The 19866-nt window shown below is 39.0% G+C and overlaps 1 protein-coding gene and 1 long non-coding RNA gene across 10 annotated transcripts in view; both read right to left on the bottom strand.

The window, feature by feature from the left end:
• Nucleotides 1-19866, bottom strand: part of nfia (nuclear factor I/A) — a 529589-nt gene that overhangs the window by 318739 nt on the left and 190984 nt on the right. The gene's annotated exons all lie outside the window — the stretch shown is intronic.
• The window catches only part of LOC121289124, a 38148-nt gene continuing 29417 nt past the window's right edge, over nucleotides 11136-19866 (bottom strand). The window contains exon 2 of the long non-coding RNA XR_005945493.1: nucleotides 11136-13168. This is a non-coding gene — a long non-coding RNA (uncharacterized LOC121289124). The remainder of the gene's footprint in view (nucleotides 13169-19866) is intronic.

The raw sequence follows: 19866 nt of genomic DNA, 5'->3' as shown, positions 1-19866 counted from the left end.
CAGGATTTGACACTTTCCTGATCCTAAAGCTCAGTGCTGAAACAGAGAAGTCTGCAGCTAGTCAATCCAAGCATCCATTGTTTAAAATTTTTTCAAGATTCAGTGTGAGCGCCAATGCAGTGGGAGCCCATCAAAACAGGCAAGTGCAGGTAAATTTTCTGTCTTCAAATGAACACAGCGCCATCTTGAATTTCAGCAACCACTTAAAGCTGAACATACACTAATATTTTTTAACCATGGATCAGAACTTCACTCTTTCAGATCAATTTGGACTTATCCAAGGCCCAGGTCAATCAAATAATTGGGGACTATGGAGAAAAAGGTTCCTTGGATATATGTAAAAACACAGAAGCTCATCAAGTTAACATATTGCTTTACTTGGTAGGCCTGATAGCGGACAACATTATTGCTAGACAAGGAATCAACGAATCCTCTGCTAAATTTGATGAAGTACTAAAGTCATTCAATGTTTATTTTAACCTAAGAAACAACAAGATGCTGAAAATGGCTAAATTTAATAAGCAGCCAGGAGAACCTGTTAACTCATTCATTAATGATCTGTGCAAGATGGCTGAAGGCTGTGAATATGGAGACCTAAAAACTTATCAAAGATTGAATTGTTGTAGGACCAGTGGACAACACACTCTCAGACATGCTGCAAATGAAGGAAGATCTAATCCTCAAGAAAGCTATCCAGATTGTTAGGTAGTCTGGACTCTGTGTGCAGCATAAGTCCACTTTAAGAGGAGAAAATAAATTGTAGTACAAAGGAAACTCCACAATCTAGTTAGTTAAACAGCACAGAAACAGGTGCACTCCAGGCCAAGGGAAGCAATACCCTAACTGACCATTAGACTGATCATGGTAGCGCTGTGGAGCAAAGCGCGCACAGGCAAGATCAATGTCCTGCAATTTCAGCCCATTGCATTCAGTGTAACAGAATTGGACACTTCGGCAAACTGTGCAAGGCCAAAGTATCTAAACACACAGAAGACCCAAAGATGATTCATGAGGTTAAGGCTGCACACCAAGAAGACATGCTTCTTGGGTGAGGTCAAAGGTCCTTGATTTTCATTTTGGAATGCAGGCATTTCAGTTAACGGCCATCTCACAAGGTTTAAATTGGACATGGGAGCCAGTGTTACGGTCCTATTGGACAAAGAGCTGTGGCTGAGACACTTCTGGCTATGAACAACAGGCACACCACTCTATGGGCCTGGAGGAACCCAACTTCCACCCAACAGCATGGGCAGCTATTATCAGGGTCAAGTGGCTTGTTAGAAAGCTAATTGACCTTTGATTATTTACTTAAATATGGCAGGGTGGTCTGCTGATTTCTACACCCACCCAGTGGGTGAGTGGGCAGGATGGTGGTGGGGTGGCATGCACCCTATTTTATGTGTGCCCCCAGCTGAAACCACACTCACTGGGGACATGTAAAATGCACCCCATGAAAGGTTTTAAATGAAAAAGTTGAAGGCAAAAACCAATGAAGCAGCAGAAAGAAGAATTGGCTAATCTTTTAAAGCCAAATACAAAAGCAAAAGGGAAGTCAGGGGTTAAACTTCAGCCAAGCAAGATTCTCCATTTATATGTTGTGGCATCACCACTCAGAAACAACCCAAAACACTTCATGTAAATTGAATTGGAGTCATTAAGTCCATTAGCAGCAAAAAGATTGGATATGTGGCTTAGGAAAGAATATTGGCCAGCTGGGCACCAGGAAAAGTCACTGGTCTTTATTTTTTTTTAATTCACTTGTACCATGTGCACAGGCAAGTTTAATATTGCAAGCAAAGGATGGAACATCTGACATTACAGTACTTCCTTGGTATTGATTAGAATCAAGAGGCCTGAGGCTAGTCCAAAATTGGACCAAGGAACTCATTAGTATTAAGAGAGTGAGCTGCCGGTGTCTGCTATGTTTTCACAGGCTATTAGGCCATTTGCAGGAATGTCTCGGAGATATGGTGGAATCAGCAAGGGGGAGGGGCTGGGAGATGTCGCAATTGGAATACTATGGAGCTAAGGTTGTACTCCTATTCCTTCTGGAATTTTTTTTATTGCTCTGTAATTTCTTTTAAAAAATTTACCTTTTGGTGGCAGTCACCCAGAGACTGCTTAAGAATCCAAACCGGTGCACACAAGGTTCCTGCTCCGCTCTGTCATATCCAATTTAGGAAGTTTGGGACTAAAACAGGTGTTAGATCTCTCATTTACCTATGTGTGGTACTTAACGCAAGTTTTAGGCATCCAGCAATGATGCCTGAAAAATGACCCAACCCAGTATCAGGTTGGACAATTTTCAGTTGACCTTTGGCACCCATTGGAAAACAAAGTTCAATTTCTACCTCAGCATCTTGAGAGAGGGAACATTCTGCTTTACAGTAAAAGACATTAAAATATTAAAATAGACATTATAAAATATATATAAAAACTAAATTGAATGAATTTGCATATACCACATTATTCATAACTTGAGTGCATTTTGATAACCTATTTGCAAATATGCATAGATGTAATTATCAAAAGTAATTGATACAATGTGGACATGTGAATTTCTATGAGTAGATCATACTGTATATACTAATGATCCATTATCGTTCTGCAAAGTGTCCTCAACATTCCTGCAACTGTCTCCCTAATTAGATTTTATGATTATTTCTCCTGTCAAAATTTGACCAAGAAGAGTTGCTGGAACATTTCTGAGGCATTGGATAAATTCAGAGAACGGTGACTCCATGTTTTGAAATGAGCTGCAAAAAGTTCACACAAAGGATAGAAGGATAATGTGTCTCCACAGAGACATGATCCCTTTACAAGGCCTCAATAGTTAGGATACAGTAAGGCTCTGAAAATTCAACTCCAAATTTTGTCACAGATATCCAGCCTGTAGATAAATGTAAGTGTCTGAAATGAACTGAATTAAAACGATAAACAACTGTGGAGAATTTACATATTTATTTTATCACCAAGATAAAAAGAGATATAAATTTATCCCTGCTAGCAATGAGTAATTGCTTTGCATTTGTCCAGACAAACCCTTCCCTCTCCTATTCTCCAAAAATAAATGAGCTTCCTACACCTACCCTTACCCAGCTTGATAACCCTCACATTCACAAATGCCTCATTTTACTTCAGCAGTTCAGTAAGTCTCCATGATCAGTTCCATCAACAACCATTCACAATGATCTGGATAAACTGGAAAAATTTGACCCTTCATTAAAAACCAACATGGAACTTAGGAGAGTGTTCTAACCTAGTCCGTCTCCTCAGAGGTACAGAGCACATACTGCAGCAACCTTTCTGCCATTTATTTTAATCACGGAAATCATAGAAAACACAGGTTTTGAAAGTAAAAAGTAAAATTTCACCATGCAAGAAAAGGGGGTTGATTGTGGTGCAGTTTTGTGATGGAAAATAAATGGTAGTGGGGAGGCCCAAGCACAGATAAGCTCAGTGAAACTCCCAAAATTATCTGTAATATTTCTTTCAAATAAATACATTCCTCATTTCTAATAATCATGTGGTTTAGTTAGGAATGGAACAAAACTCATAAATTTGTGTAATTAAAACACCAATCAGTACTTGATTCACTTAAAGAATACAATGTTGCACATGTGAATGTCTTGCTTTCCATGCCACTAATAGTCAATGGAAATTCAGTGTACAGGATGTTGCCTTTGGAAAGAACATTAAAAATAGCAATGCCTTTTATTTAAAAAAACTACATCTTTGAATGCAAGAAAGAAGTTGCCATTATATTAAACTTTATATTAGATTAGTAAACAGGACCATCTGCAAAACTTCAACAAATTTGGAGCCTCAGCAGTTGGAGAGAGGGGGATGCAGAAACTCGACACACCAAGTATCAGTTATTTTTATATTGTCATTTAGTAAATGCAAGATTATGCCTTAAGGCTAATTTGGGCAGAATTGATGCTAGTTTTCAAATTCAAAAAAAGTTGACATTTTTTTACATTTGTGGATTGAACATGTCTGTACAGAAAATTATTGAGAGCGGGTCCAAGTATTCAGATCTAAGTCACTCCAGACACCATCTACTGATATTATAGATCACACTTAGAAGAAGCCTTGATACACCAAAGTTAGAATGACTGAAACTGTTATTAGTGCTTTTCAAAATGCAGCAATTTAAAGGACCTTGCATACATTCTCATGTATGTGGAAGTGTCACACACCAATACTGATTAACTGTACCCAGCTGATACTTACCACATGGCAAAAGTTTACATCTTCTTTATATTGTAGTGTTTTGATACATTGTTAATAACGCATTTACCCATGTGTAATATTTACATTGAAAAATATTTGGTACAATTGGAACCAGTTAATGCACTTTCTACATAAGAGAATTAATGCCACTATGACTAGAGACCAAAGCATCACTACATATTACAAAACGTTCCAGAAACTGTTACAATCAGTAAGATGCACAAACAAAACTATGAAGGCTTCCTTCTTATGTAAAGGATGGAACTGAATATTTGACACAAAGAGGAGCGATGGTACTGGGAATAGAAGCGAGAAAGGTAGGCATATTTGGCCTGAAGAAATATAAGGTAAACTAAATATCCTCTTATATTTTAAAATTGATATGTACATTTCAATGTAGTTATCTTCACTGTGATCTGAGCAAATTACTGTAAGGGAATAGCTATTACTTGAAAGAAAGCATATATGAATATTAACATGAGTGAGTTATACCCATTGGCAGAGGAAAACAGAAATTGGAAACCCGCTGCCCATGATTTACCAGTCATTAAAATGAATGTGCCTAACATGTCCAATTTTCACCTTTTCCTTCTTTTATGTTGAATACAAATATTGCTTATTTTTAAAAGTTTTTCTAGGAAGTTTTCAAGCAGGTGAGATTCGCATTTGTAATGCCAAACTGGCCTATTACCTCCAGTGGTGCAATAATTTCAATGCTGACAGCAGTAAAATATTTTAGAAGAGTGTAGAAGTATTGTATTAACCGATATGGTACTTTAGCATCGGCTTTATAATGAAATTTTACAACTTTGTCCAATTTATAGATTCACAATATGCTGAGACCTGAAGTTTGAGAGGACCCAAGGATTTGAAGGATCTTCCACGGGGCACTATGTCTGGATGGGAGGAGGGAAATAACTTGAGAGATCTCTCAACAATCAAAAAGCTAGCCTATGCCACCCAATCTGCCCCACCCAATTGCATAATATAACTCTAAATGACATTGATAACATACATTGGTATATTACCCGATTGTACGCTTACATGGACGTTGACAATGGTTTGACTGAGCAGTTTCAGGAGGCTCTGGAAGAACGGTATTGAATGATTAATGAATTCTTGCAGGTAGTATATTCTCTGCAGTGTATTTTATAGTTGCCTTGTACAGCAGTCAGTCTCCAGCTACTCAACAACACAAAATGTATGCTGTTTTTCCAAGTAGTATGTCTTTGATTTTGCCTTGTTTAAGGATTCATTGTCTTCCTATCTCTTATTGGTGTGCTCCTCTGAAATGATTATATCCCCAGGGATTATCACAAGATATATTGATGAAGCTGACTCATTTGTAGTGAGACACAGAAGAGACTACTTAATGAGTATCTTCTAAATGCACATGCACAAAAATGTAAGAAGGACCGTCGCAACCACGTGGAAAATGCATCAATACTCAGGTAAATAAACTAAGGACTTTATTCATGTAAATTCATAAACTTAAATCACAAAATTGGTTTATGCAAATTTTATCAACAATGGATTTAAACTACTTCTATTATATGAGAAGTCTGTTTAAAAAGAAAACATTCCACACTTACCAGGCTGATCGGGTCTTCTCCTCTGTAGATTAAATGGAAATACTTGCTGTCCCTGCATTCAGGTAAAACCAGTACTTTCCTGTAGCTTTTTCTGTAGGATGTATTTTTTTTAAATTAATTCATAGGACGTGGGATTTGTTGGCAAGGTCAGCATTTATTGCTCATACTTAATTACCCTTGAGAAGGTGACAGTGAGCCATCTTCTTGAACCACTGTACTCTGTGTGATGGAAGTATAGCCACAGTGCTCTAAGTAGGGAGTTCCAGATTTTGATCAAGCACCAATGAAGGGCTGACAATGTATTTAAGTTAGGATGGCGTGTAACTTTTAGGGGAGCTTGGAGGTGGTGATGCTCCTATGAGCTTGCAGTCTTTAAGCTTTTAGAGGTTAGAATTTGGGAGGTACTGCTGTTCAGAGGTTTGGCAGGTTGCTGCAGTGCATCTTTTAGATGGTATACACTGCAGCCATGGTGCACCACTGGAGAAAGAGTGAATGTTTAACATGATGCAAGGGGTGCCAATCAAACAGGCTGCTTTGTCCTGGATAGTATTGAGCTTCTCAAGTGTTGTTGGAGCTGCACTTGGCCAGGCAAGTGGAGAGTATTCAATCATACTCCTGACTTCTGCCTGTAGATGGTAGAATGGCTATAGGGAGTCAGGAGGTCAGTGACTCACAACAGAATTCCCAGCCTCTGATCTGCTCTTGTAATCACAGTAATTATATGGCTTGTTCAGTTAGGGACAAGGAAGTCAAAGATTTCAGTGAGCAGGCAGAAAAGTGGAGTTGAATGTGTAAAGAATATGTCTATTTTATTTCTGTTGGACTGTGGATTAAAATTACAATGGCTGCAATTTGAAGGGCATGTCTACTGGAACAATGTGAGGGATATATACAATGTTGCTCTCCTGGAACAGAGTGTGCCACGAAAGACAGGCTGGTGCCGAGGAGGAGTCTGGTCTAATGGGGAACTGCCTGGCAATGTTTTAATTGGCTCCTGACAGGGTGACCAGGGTTTGTGTGAGAGCAATGCAGCAGAATAGCTCCTAGCCCAAAAGGAAGAAGACCTAAAACCTCTGCCTCCTGTGTGTGTCAGATTCCAGTAATTCTACAAATAGCAGCTAGATGGCTTTTTCTCCTCATATCTCTATAACCTGCTCTCTCTCTGAAAACCCGTATCAAGGGAAAAGGGGGAAATCACCGTTAATGACACTGAAAGGCAAGTACTCAACCAGTGAACTAAAGACTGAAAGTTCTGGAAGACCACCTCGTGTCATCAACAAAAAACTGGAAGACATCGACCAAAATCAGCCCATCAAATCTTGTACTCTGGAATTGGTGCTATTGAACTGTTTTGTCCCATCCTTAAAATCCATGTTTTTTTGTGTGTCTTGTGTGTCTTTAATGTGTGTGCATAGGGATTTAAGAAGGGGCACAGTTTAGGTTATAGAGTTAGAAATTTGCAGTCCATATTTCTTTCTTTTGCCACTGGTTAAAGACTATTTGTTCAATAGACAGTTATTTACTTGTTAAGTTTACAAACCTGGTTATCGTATTCTGTTAACCTAAATTAAACAATTAAATGCATTGATCAAACTTTTTCACATTTGTCACGGCTTAGGGAGCAGTGCGGATCGATATTGCAGCACACTATCCCCAGAGAGTTGTGACAAATGTTCTTATTGAATGGCAGATTGGGCTCAAGGGGGAAAATAGCATATACCTCCTCCTATTTCTTATTTCTAGGGCATTTTGAACAAAACTTGATTTCTATTACATGTTTCTTAGTACCATTTGCAACCCTAAACCAAGACCCATTAATTGCTCATACTGGTCACTGGTGACCTCCAGATGTTAATGATGGGGGAACTGTTGATGGTTATGCTATTGAATGTGAAGGAGAGGTGATTAGACTCTTTCTTGTTGGGGATGGTCATCGCCTGGCACTTGTGTGGTGCAAATGTTACTTGCCACTTATCAGACCAAGTCTGAATGTCATCCAGGTTTTGCTCCATGTGGACACAGACTGCTTCATTATCCAAGGAGTTGCAAAAGGTACCAAGCAACATATAATAGAGATCAAGTTTTGTTCAAGATATCCTAGAACCTAAGAAATAGGAGCAAGATTATGCTATTTGTCCCCTCAAGCCCAATCTGTCATTCAATAAGAACGTTGAACTCCACTTTGCCTGCTCCACAAAACCTTTGACTCCCTTGTCGATCAAAAATCTAATTCAGCCTTGAAAATATTCAACGATCTAGCCTCCACTGCTCTCTGGAGTAGTGAATCCCAAAGAATAATGACCCTCAGAGAAGAAATTCCTCCCCATCTCCAACTTAAATGGGAAACCCCTTATTTTTAAACAGCATCCCCTAGTTCTATATTCCTCCATGAGGGAAATGCCCTTTCAGCATCTACCCTGTCATGCCCAAGAACATGCAAATATTCAACTCTCTGCTGTCGGTGGCATCAACGTTATCCCATAAGACACCATTGTAACCTAAACATCTAAAGTACTGTAACGCCTGCAAGTTGGGTATTGCCTTTTTATTTTCAAAAGCTAATTTCTTAATAGCAATTCAGGAAAATCACATCAAACAGCCTGAGGCAGATGGACTATATCTGTGGCTGCAGAAGATTTTGAAATATAGTGATAACTAGGCCAGAAAATAGGAGTACAGTCTGACTATCAACAGATGAGATGGATATCCAACAAGCTAACCTCTAATGAACTGTCCTATTTCACATTTCTCTTCTAAGCTCTGCTCCATTTGGCAACACAAGCCATCCTCTGGCAGGCAACTTTGTGTATACGCATCTAGTATCTTGAAAGCATCAATTCCTTGCCAAGTGCCACAATAATCCTAAAAACCCATCTTCACAGCCAACTCCTCAGTCACAGAAATAGAGTGTTTGTACTGTGTAACTTGAACCTGCTCCAATTTTTCAATCGAGGTAAAAAGCTGCTCCTTGCCCTCCTCTGTCTTCCTTTTCTGTTTTGCTGCCACATAACCACCTTGTTCTACTCTGGGGCAGGTGCCAGATAGACCAGCAGAAGCTCCAAGCAGCACCCATCCAAGATCTGAATACAGCGTCCAAGTTCAGGTCGCCTGCTGCAGAGACAGGGAATCCCCATTATGCCATCGCCAATTTACTGTAAAGTTGGACACTACCTCTGGCATTTACACTATGCTAAAGTCCTAATCGGCTCTAGTATCAATGTGATTTAATTCACTCACATTTCATTAGTCTCCTCTGACACAAAAATAGATGTTGGCTAAGGTACAGCAGCTTGTCAATTTATTTTCCTGTTAATATTTACCAGTTGCTAATGATGTGCCAACAAACAAAGGAGCTGAAGTCAGAGTCTGTATTTCTACACCAAAGCACTGAAATAAAACAGGCTTGAAATTTGAAGCAACCTACGCCTGCGCAAAACCCTTTGCACTACAGCACATGGTGTCTTGACGTGGCTTTCACATCAGCCATTTTATGTAATAGCAGACGCCATTTTAAGTATTCATGAAGACTGATTCCAAGTACAAGATTATACTGTTTTCTTCAGAGTATTTGTACTTGAAGCTTATGGATTTCAAAGCCAACTTTCTCTCAGCATGCAGCTTTTTAAATAAAATGTAAAATAGTTCTCCTTTTTATGATTTACACAGACAAAGGCCTTTATGTGGCAGCCATTTTACAACTGTTTTGCTTCCCTTACTATTGTGCTCTGTACATAAGCCTGCCAAATACAGCAAGTGAATTGTGTATTTACTGCTTGAATTGCTGGATGACATTATTGCTGTCTGTGCCAAGGAGCAGCTGCCAAATCCAGCCACATTCTCTTTTAAAAAATGAAGACGAAATCCCTGAGAACGCAGTTACAGTTTTGAACCAAGCGCTCAGTTTTGCCCTTGGCAGCCATTTTAGAGCTTGGCAACCATTTTGAGAATTTCTCTGGCATAGCTACAGTTCACGCCATCACATGTTAAGTGAGCAGCGGGTAAGAAACCAGTTTGGTCCAAATTAAACAAGTGCAGGTAATACAGGTATAAATTGCTTTTCTTGGCTGTGCAGAAAAATATGTTTACTTCATCATAAAAGTCTAGATGCACTCTATGCCACTGGATCAGGGGCTACAGCCACAGTAAGAAGAATATTTACTTCAAACTGAAGAAGTCCATTAATATTTCTTCTGTAGCATATCCTGCCAACCAAAATCTGCACATAAATACAACAGCTAAAAGAAAGCTCTAATTTCAGTTGCCAAATAAAATAGTCTAATATTTTTTTTCTTTTCAGCACCTCATTACTTTTTTTGAAAAATAACTTAACCCGCAGGATACTGAATGAAGGAGATAGTAAACAGACTAAAGCACAGGTCAACATGCAACAGCACTTCTACTAATAAATCTTGGGTTCCAATTTCAGTGAATAGCACAACTGTAACAAGAACATATCAAAATGGAAAGTAATTATGTATTTGGCCACAACAGCCTTTATAAATTAGGTAAGATGTCAAATGCATTTCATATTGTTAATGTGCACATTGCAAAAAACCAAATGCCTATATTGTTTAGACACTAGTTCCAGCTTTCTGAAGCAGTATGTCACAACCAAGAACAAAGTAATTTCTCATTCAAACAGCTGTCATCAAAAAGGCATTTTGAGTGACCTTACAGCCGTTCAGTTCTGCACTGGCTACATCACAAGATTACACCAGCATGCTGTGCTGTGGAGCAACACAGGTAAACAGTGAGCGCCTGATAACGCAAAGGAGAATTCCAAAAATCAATATGTATATTTTTAGAACTGTCTTCCTCCTAGTACAGTCCTAACACACAATACAGAACAACTGGAAGACTGTATGAACATAATGTAACAATAAGCTTGCTGAAAAAGAATAATTATTTTCAAAGCAGTGCAACCATGCTATTTTTCAACAACTTGTGTTACACGCTCCAATTCCATCATTCTGAAGAGGTCATATCACATTAGAAACACACACACACACACACAAATATTTTAGTTGCACTGAAAACATTTCAGGTGTCAAATTTTAAAAACAGACAGAACAGTCAAAAAAATTGAAGTTGAAAACTTAAAATTTCTTTTTGCCATCTGCTGAGTATACCTCACAATAATTAAGTGTAATTGCTCTAATTTCTAATTGCCAAGTTTGATAACTACTAAAACGGAACTGATAAACAATTTAGAACGCAAAATTTTTGAAGAATGGTAAATTTAACTTAATATAAATGGTTACTTCAAAAAATGTGAGTAAAACATTATTGTCAAATGAACCAAATTTCAAATCAAATGCTTTTTTATTACTTTACTGTACATTCCTATCAAAAGACACATTTTTGGATTGTTCAGTGCACAGTATTTATGCAGACTCATATTCTATGTTGCATTCTACAGCCTTTTGCTGCTTGGTTGCATCTCATATGCCTTATAAAACATTGCAAATTAAAATTAATGGAATAGTGTTCTTTCTAAAATTAGGCATCAATGCATCACAGCAATAAAGGAAAGGAAACAGCATTGTTAAGGGAACAGTTCTATCAGTGAATAAAATTTTGTGGCAAAAAGGTTAATCACTTAGAAGGAATCAACTGTACCTACAATCTGTATCACGTTAGAATATTCAGTCAGGAAACTGATAAATTACTGTATCGATTCAGTTCTGCTTCACTTAACATAATTATAGCACAGTAATGGATAGCATGAGTGATGTGTTTTGCTTTAGATAAGTGCTGGTAGTTAGTGTGGTATTCTGGGATATTAGAATTAAAAATTCTGTTCCGATCAAGTGTCAAACTTAATTGTATTTAACCCCTTTCCTGACCCATTGTGAGCTTTGTAGTGCTTTCACTGTAGCCCCATCAAACATCCCATTCAGTCTGAATCGTAATATATCGACTCTGATCTGATCCCTCTATCCCTCTCATTACACTCAATTACTGCCCAGAATCAGCCCGGACATCGGCTGGCAGTGAAATCACCAGCCTGTCACGTGAAGTCCATTTTCTTTCTCCCAGAGGAAGATAGAAGATTCACATCAGCCATTGATGCCAACCTAATTCAAATCCTCCTGCTGCACAGCTTTGTACAAATCCCTTAGTGAGGGGTGGGGGGGCTGTGGAGGTGTTCTAACCGCTATGGCGGTCAGTGTAAACAACTGCTGCACAATTTAGCATGCACTTGGAAAACCAGCTGCAAACTTGCACAATGAAGACTAATGTACAGCTGTGGTGTGAACGGGGCTTAAGCTGTGGCTATTGGCAAGCTGCTGCTCAGCTGATCATTTTGTTTGAAGAGAAACGGTTGGATGCCATCGTTTGCCATGGATTTCTGCAATAAAATGCAGGCTGTGGCTACATTTTGCAAACCTCAGCTAAAGAAAGCATCTTAAAAAAAAATATGCACCAAATATTTCAGGCAAATGTTTCCATAGTTCAAGCACTATATCAAGTTATGCAGGCAGACATTAATAATCCAGAGATAAACCTATGTATAAAAAGACTGTTACAGACAACAAAAAAAATGTAAAATGTATACTTCTATATATTTTGGGGTGGAGATATTTAAAGGGAAAGATATCTTGCATTCTAAGATGTACAATCAAGCAACATCTCAATACACAGAGCCATGTTTTTGCCCTGATATCCACTTAGTTGTCTTTCACCATTATGACATAAGGCACAGTAAAAGCTCTGCATTGAACTCTACATTTGAATCATACTTCTATGGCTGGAGTTTCTTCCGCTATATCATTTATATAGCAGCAAAAACTAAAAATGAATTGGGTGGGGAAAGCCTACTATGACAACCATCCCCTTAAAACCACCAACCTGGCCTTCCCTTTCTCTCCTTCAACAGGGAAGTAGCCAGGTCCAGGTTATCCCACCACATGTAAATGATGGCAGTGATATGTCCTGGATATTCATTTGATTTCACTCTTCACTGGCCCTGCTTCTGCTGATCTCAGGGGCCACTAGGCAAAGAGTGGCAGGGAGCCCTATGTCAAAGGCGGAAATAGCACTCAGCAGAATATCAGGCCAGTGCTTGGCTTTCCTCTTCTTCCATCTCATGGAAAGTTCTTCTGTCCCTTTAAGATCCCTTGTCCTGTCTTCTTCTGTTGCTGCAACACCACTGACTTTTCTCACTGCAACAGCAGCAAACTCCCTTTTGATGGTGGGGATCCTGCTGAGAGCCAGCAATGCACACAAACTGGATCAGGAAAAATGGCAAGGTTACAGTGGGGCCAGAGCACTGGGCAGAAATCCGGCTCTCATTCTTCCTCTGGTAGCAAACACACTAGAGTCATCTGGTTTACTGTCTGTAGGTAGAAGAATAGAAAGCAAATATAAAAGGTGCCAACTTCTGGTAATTTTCTCTTATCAGGACAAGTAGTGGGTAGGCTGAGTCAACCAAGGAACGTCAATTAGTATCAATAAAATACTGTCACTTCATTTGATTGAACCAATGACAACCAGATTGCTTTCTTCCCTAACAGGTGTGATTATGTGGCATCCAAACACATCACCAACCAGGTCATTAGCTTACAAAATGTCAATCAAATAGAAAAAATGTGCAATTAATTTGGAACAACTGCACAATAGTATGCTGCTGCTTTACAGTGGAAATATTTACACAGGATAAATAACCTATTTACAGCTATTCAGTTAGCAAGTAGCATCAGGGTGGATAAAGCAGAAATGTGATACAAAAGCAAAATACTGCAGATGCTGGAAATCTGAAGTAAAAACTAAAAATGGTGGAAATATTAAGTAGGTCTGACAGCATCTGTGGAAAGAGAAACAGATTTGAAACATTAGCTTGGTTTCTCTCTCCACAGATACTGCCAGATCCACTGAGTATTTCCAGCATTTTCTGTTTATATTTATTAAAGCAAATTGTCTTTTTTTAATTTCCTTGGATTTGGGAAATATGTATATTTTGGAGTGGATCTTTAAATGGAATCATGCACCCCGTAAGTGACCACTGACTCGTCGAAAATGTGCACTTTGTCACACATGGCACTTGATTAGCTCAAATGTTATTTCTAAAACAGCATATCATAACTGGGCAATCTTTTAAAAATTGTAAGCATTAACAAAAAAAGAAATGCAATCATTCTCTACTTGTTTTTCCTAGCCTTTATAGTCTGTCATATGCCCAAGGGGAGGAGCTGGGAATTTACTCAAGCCTCTCAGCAACAGCAATTGGCCTCTGAACTGACCCTATTGACTGACATGCCTATTTAAATCACTTTCTCACAAGGTTGCTGAGCAGCAGCCTTAAATGAACAGGCCAGATTAAACAAAACTCCACCTTAATCAATAAATAACACAAATTGTGCTCTGGACCTCAGACTGAGTAATGCCACAAAAAATCCACTAATGAGGGGGACAGTTGGAAACAAACCTTTACTTGTACAATAACAATTCAGAACAACACCCAGAGTGTGTTCTATGTTACTGAAAATAAAAATCAGCTACAAGTCAGACAAATGGTATAGATTCCCCAACTAAATATCAACCAACCACATGTCTAAGCACATTATTCCCACAAAGCTGGTCAGAAGAGTACAAATCCTGAAATGTACTTATTTTTTGATTTTCTACGTGAACCGAAGCTTGCAAGTTTGCCAGCAATTGGTGCCTGATCAAGGGTGACAAGAGGAGACAAAGTGGAAAGAAACAGCATAGAACAAAATAGGATGCGATCTTGGATATTTCAGTGCTACTTAGCTCAGCAGTACAGCTAATTTATCATTGTAGTTAATTGTAATTTAGATTTATTTTATATTTCTGTGGCTAAGTATTGACCATGCACAGAGAAAACAAAGAATAACAGAAGCTTTGCCATAGTCTATGTTCGCTTTTACACATTACTTCTAGAACTGTCTGTGCTATCCTGTTCAAAATTACTGACAGCTTTCCACATAGAAGTTAAATTATTATTCAATTGAACATTTTATTCACAATTTTATTTTTAGTATTTGTTCACAGAATTTGGCCAATTCTTACAGGATTGTATTTATTGGCATAGGCCTTCTCCTTATAATGCTGCAGCTTGTGTACTGAAGGTATCACCACAATGGTCCTAGGGAAAGAGTTTCTGGATATTGAGCCAGTGACATTGAAAGAACTGTAATATACCTCCATGTCAGGACAACATGAGACCTTGGCATGGTGATGCTCCCATCACATTGTTGATCTCATCCTTCTCAATAATTGCAGGGGAAGGAGGTGCTGCCAAAGTTGTTGCTGTCATCCTGTGGATCATACATTCTGCAATCATGGTTGTTTAGCGGTGGAGAGCGTGAATATTGAGTCCAAAGACAGGGGTACCAATCATGTGAACTGCCTGTTCGGGATGGTATCAAGCTAACAGTTTTGGTATGGCTGCATAAGTTCAAGCAAGTGTTAAGTATTCCATCACATTCTTGACTTGAGCTTTTCTTATGTTTGGTAAACAGAAGCTATTTGAGTTAGTTGCTGGTTATTTCCTTTGAGCTTACTGCGATGGTGGTTTTAATAATGACGCTAATTAATTTATAGTTTTTGCAGTAAGTGACTATTTGGACTACTTGTATGTGGTCTTGAAGCTACCACCACCACAATAAAAATGAGCCAGGTACAGTTATACACAGTATGACTGGGACCCCCAATAACGAGCTGACAATAAAATCAATAATGCTTCTCAAAACAAACAAGACAAGTTTAGGTCAAGTTTTCAGTATCCAGAATTATAAATGTGTAACAATTTGAATAATGCCTATGATAGCCAAAATAATGATAAAGTACATTTTAAGATCATAGATAAATACGATATCCCTTGCCAATCTTGAATATATTTGTTGATATAATATAGACAGAAAAACAGACTTACATTTATAAAGCATCTTAAAAGACCATTGGACATCTCAAAGCACTTTGTCGTTAATGAAGTACTTTTAAACCATAGTCACTGAGATAACGTCCTGATATCATATTGATAGATATTATACACAACGCCCATATAAAATTGAATTACATAGAATCAATAGCACAAGAAAAGGCCTTTTATCCAAATGGTCCATGCCATTGTTTATGCTCCCCACAAGGCTCCTTGCACCTTACTTCATCTCAACCTATCAACACATCCCTCTATTCCTTTCTTTCTCATGTGTTTATGCAGCTTCCCCTTAAATAAATCTTTGCTATTTGCCTCAACTACTCCATGTGACAGCGATTTCCACATTCTAACCACTTTCCGAGTAAAGAGGTTTCTCCTGAATTCCTTGTTGAATTTATTTGTGACTATCTTATATTTCTATCTTCTAATTATGAATGTATGATGGCTATGTTTCTTTTCCCCGGAGCAAGGAACAATGGACCTTTATACATATGGTTCACTGTAGTTAGAAACATAAATTACTATTGTCTATACAGAAAGTGACATAAATTCCTCACAATAAACCAAGATTAACTGACTGTCACTCACTTCCATATAATTAGTGGTAGCCTCTCTCAATGCAGATATCCAAAATGTTAAATTTTTGGAGCTTTAGATAGATCATTTAAAACTAGATCAACTTCACCAAGTTTCTGTATTTTTTTCTTTCTTTATTCTTTCATCACTGATGAGGTCAGCATTTTTTGTCCATCCCTGATTGCCCTTGACCTGAATGGCTTCCTGGGCCATTTCAGAGGGCAATTAAGAGTCAGCTACATTGCTGTGGGTCTGGAGTCACATGTAGGCCAGATTGGATAAGGATGGCAGATTTCCTTCACTAAAGGACATTAGTGAACCAGATGGGTTTTTACAATAATCAATGATAAATTCATGGTCACCATTACTGAGACTAGCTTTATATTTCAGGTTCATTATTTGAATTTAAATTCCAGCAGTTGCCATGGTGGGATTTGAACCCATATCCCCAAAGCATTAGCCTGGGCCTCTGGATTACTAGTCCACAGACATTTTACCACAATGCTACCATCTTTCCCACCAGCTCTTTTCTACTTTCAGGGTTGAGCTTGTTGACCAACAGCCCCAAACCCTTGTATTTCAAAGAAAAATAAAACTTCCCTGAGCTTTAACTTCATATATGGCAGACAGAAGATTCCCTTACATTGCTTGAATCAACCATGTTTACATAATGGACAATGCAGATTGCTTGCAACTGCAAATGATTACTGGTCTGTTCTTACAAATTCCACTTCACATACAGTGACTTTTTAAAATTTATTCATGGGATGTGAGCATCACTTGGCAAAGCCAACATTTATTGACAATCCCTAATTGCCTTTGAGAAGGTGGTGGTGAGCCATATTCTTGAATCGCTGCAGTCCAATTGGTGTGGGTACACCCACAGTGCTGTTAGGGAGGGAGTTCCAAATTTTAAACCAGTGATAATGAAGGAAGAGCGATACAGTTCCAAATCAGGATGGCGAGTTACTTGGTGGCGTTCTCATGCATCTGCTGCCTTTGTTCTTCTAGGTGGGATAAGTTGTGGGTTTGAAAGGTGGTGTCGAAGGAGTCTTGCTGCAGTGCATCTTAAATATGGTAAGTATCACTGTTATTGTGCACCAGTTATGGATGGGGTGCTGACCAAGCTGAGCTGCTTTATCCTGAATGGTGTCAAGCTTCTTGAGTATTGTTAGTGCTACACTCATCCAAGCACTTGGAGAACAATCTGTTGTATTCCTGATTTGTGCCTTGTCAATGGTGGGCAAAATTTGCAGAGTCAGGAGGGGAGTTACTCACTACAGAATTCCCAATTTCTGACCTGCTCTTATAACCACAGTATTAAAATGGCTGGTCCAGTTCAGTTTCTGGTCAATGGTAACCCCCCACCCCAGGATGTTACTGGTGGGAGATTCAGTGATGGTAATGCCATTAAATGTCAAGGGGAGATAGGTAGATTCTCTTTTGTTGAAAACGGTCATTGCCTGGCACTTGCCTAATGCAAATATTATTTGCCACTTATCAGCCCAAGCCTGAATGTTCTTCAGGTCTCACTGTATGCCAGCATTGTCTGCTTCAGTGCCTGAGGAGTTGCAAATGGTATTGACCACTATAAACATCCCAACTTCTGACCATATGACGAAAGCTCATTGATGAAGCAACAGGAGATGGTTGGGCCTAGGACACTACCTGAGGAACTCCTGCAGCAATGTCATAGGGCTGAGGTGATTGAACTCCAACAATCATAACCATCATCCTTTTGCTTTGATTCCAACCAGTAGAGAGTTTCCACATGCCCACCGCCCCCACCCCCCTCCATTACTTCAATTTTACTAGGGCTCCTTGTTGCCACATTCGGTCAAATTCTGTATCGATGTCAAGGGCAGTCATTCCCAACTCAGGAATTCAGATCTCTTGTGTTTTCTCGTAACTTAAAGCGGAGCAGTCTCAATGGGCCGTATGGTCTCCTCCTGCTCCTATTTCTTATGACTCATGCCTGGTGACACAGTAAACAATGCTACTGTATGTTACTCTGAGGCTGAACCATTTCTACTGTGGGCTTAGCAACCCGTTACTTTTCTGAAAGAAGCAAAGCAATAACCCATGTTCAGGTATTTTTTTTCCCCAAACAGAAAATATTTGTTTCAGCTAAGTAACCGTGTTGAGATCGATCAGTACTTGTTAATGTTGATTCCTTTCCCTACTCAAGTTACATAATCTGTCACTGGGAATCAAATCAAGCCTAGACCAGCTGCAGTAGAAATCAAACCCCTCTGACACACGATAAAAGCCCGTGCTGAGCCACAAGGTTTCCATTAAAAACAGTCTGCAGCAAGATGAACAACTTAAAACCAGCTATTGATCAGCTCATCGATCTTCAGTGGGGGAACCAAGATGGGAAAAGTACCAATCGGGATAGGATTTCTTATTTATTTTCATCTCTGGCTTAGTGGTTGCCAAGCTCTGGTCCTTCCAGGCTTAAGCCATCAGACATTTCTGACGGAACTAGCCAGGATGTCTGACTGAGATAATTCAAGTTGAAGGCAGACAATCTGCTGTGTGAGCTGATTAGCCATTGACTTGGAACTTGACCTGTCTGATCCGTGACAGGAGCTTCTTAAAAGGAAGGCAGCCTGATAGAACAAATTCTACAAACCAAGTTGGCCCACTGATAACAGAAAAGTGACTGGCTCTTTATACTCGGAAATAATCCTTCCTTCTTTTCATTCTCAAATACTGGCAGTAGGAACACACTGCAGCACATCATTTCAAACAAAAACTGTACGCATAATGCAGGACATTTAACCAACTGAAGAATACTGTAATCATCTTGGGACCAAATTATTACAACTGAAAAATTGCTGCACTGCATAAGAGAATGCATTTACTGCACATTTTCTCAATTCTTTTTCATCAAATGAATGAAAAACAAATTTTCTGTGGTTGTCATATTCCTAGATATTAACTGTGCACATTTTTAAATCAGCCAAAGAAACCTCATTTCAAAGCATCTTCTATGTTTTGCATAGCACAACTATTTACACTTTAGCAAAAACAGGTAGGGCTGATGTAATAATCAACTTCGTTGGGAATCCCATCAATTTGCCCCTTGTATTGCTAAGTATACAGGCATACTACGCAGTAAGTGAGGCCTCGGATGTTGTTCTCCAAAAGCATACAGTTAACTGCCATTAAAAAAATGGCAGGTCAACCAAAAAGCACGATTTGAATTGAAATTAGTTCTTCACCCGCTGCAGCCGGACCAGCCTGCCAACCCCAAGCCCTACCTAACTTAACAAGCTTCATAAAAAGCAGCTGCTGGCCCATTTTATGCAAATAGTCCTATTCCCAGGTTTTGGAAGGGAGTCATCAGTGGGGCAGACTATCACAGAGATCCAACTGGAATGTTTATGTTTTAAATCCTATATGTTGCAAGTGGCACACTGTGCAAGCATCTCTATACGCACATGTAGGGGATTTTCTTGGGCAGTAGAACGGAAGTTTCAGAAAGGCAGTATAAATGTGTACTGCATGGCTGAAATATTAGCTGCTGACTGCAATTTAATGCCAACGAGGACA

Source organism: Carcharodon carcharias, chromosome 16 (assembly GCF_017639515.1).
Source record: "Carcharodon carcharias isolate sCarCar2 chromosome 16, sCarCar2.pri, whole genome shotgun sequence".
Lineage (NCBI taxonomy): Eukaryota > Metazoa > Chordata > Chondrichthyes > Lamniformes > Lamnidae > Carcharodon > Carcharodon carcharias.
The sequence above is the reverse complement of the archived record's forward strand: the minus strand, read 5'-3'. Positions and strand labels throughout refer to the sequence as shown.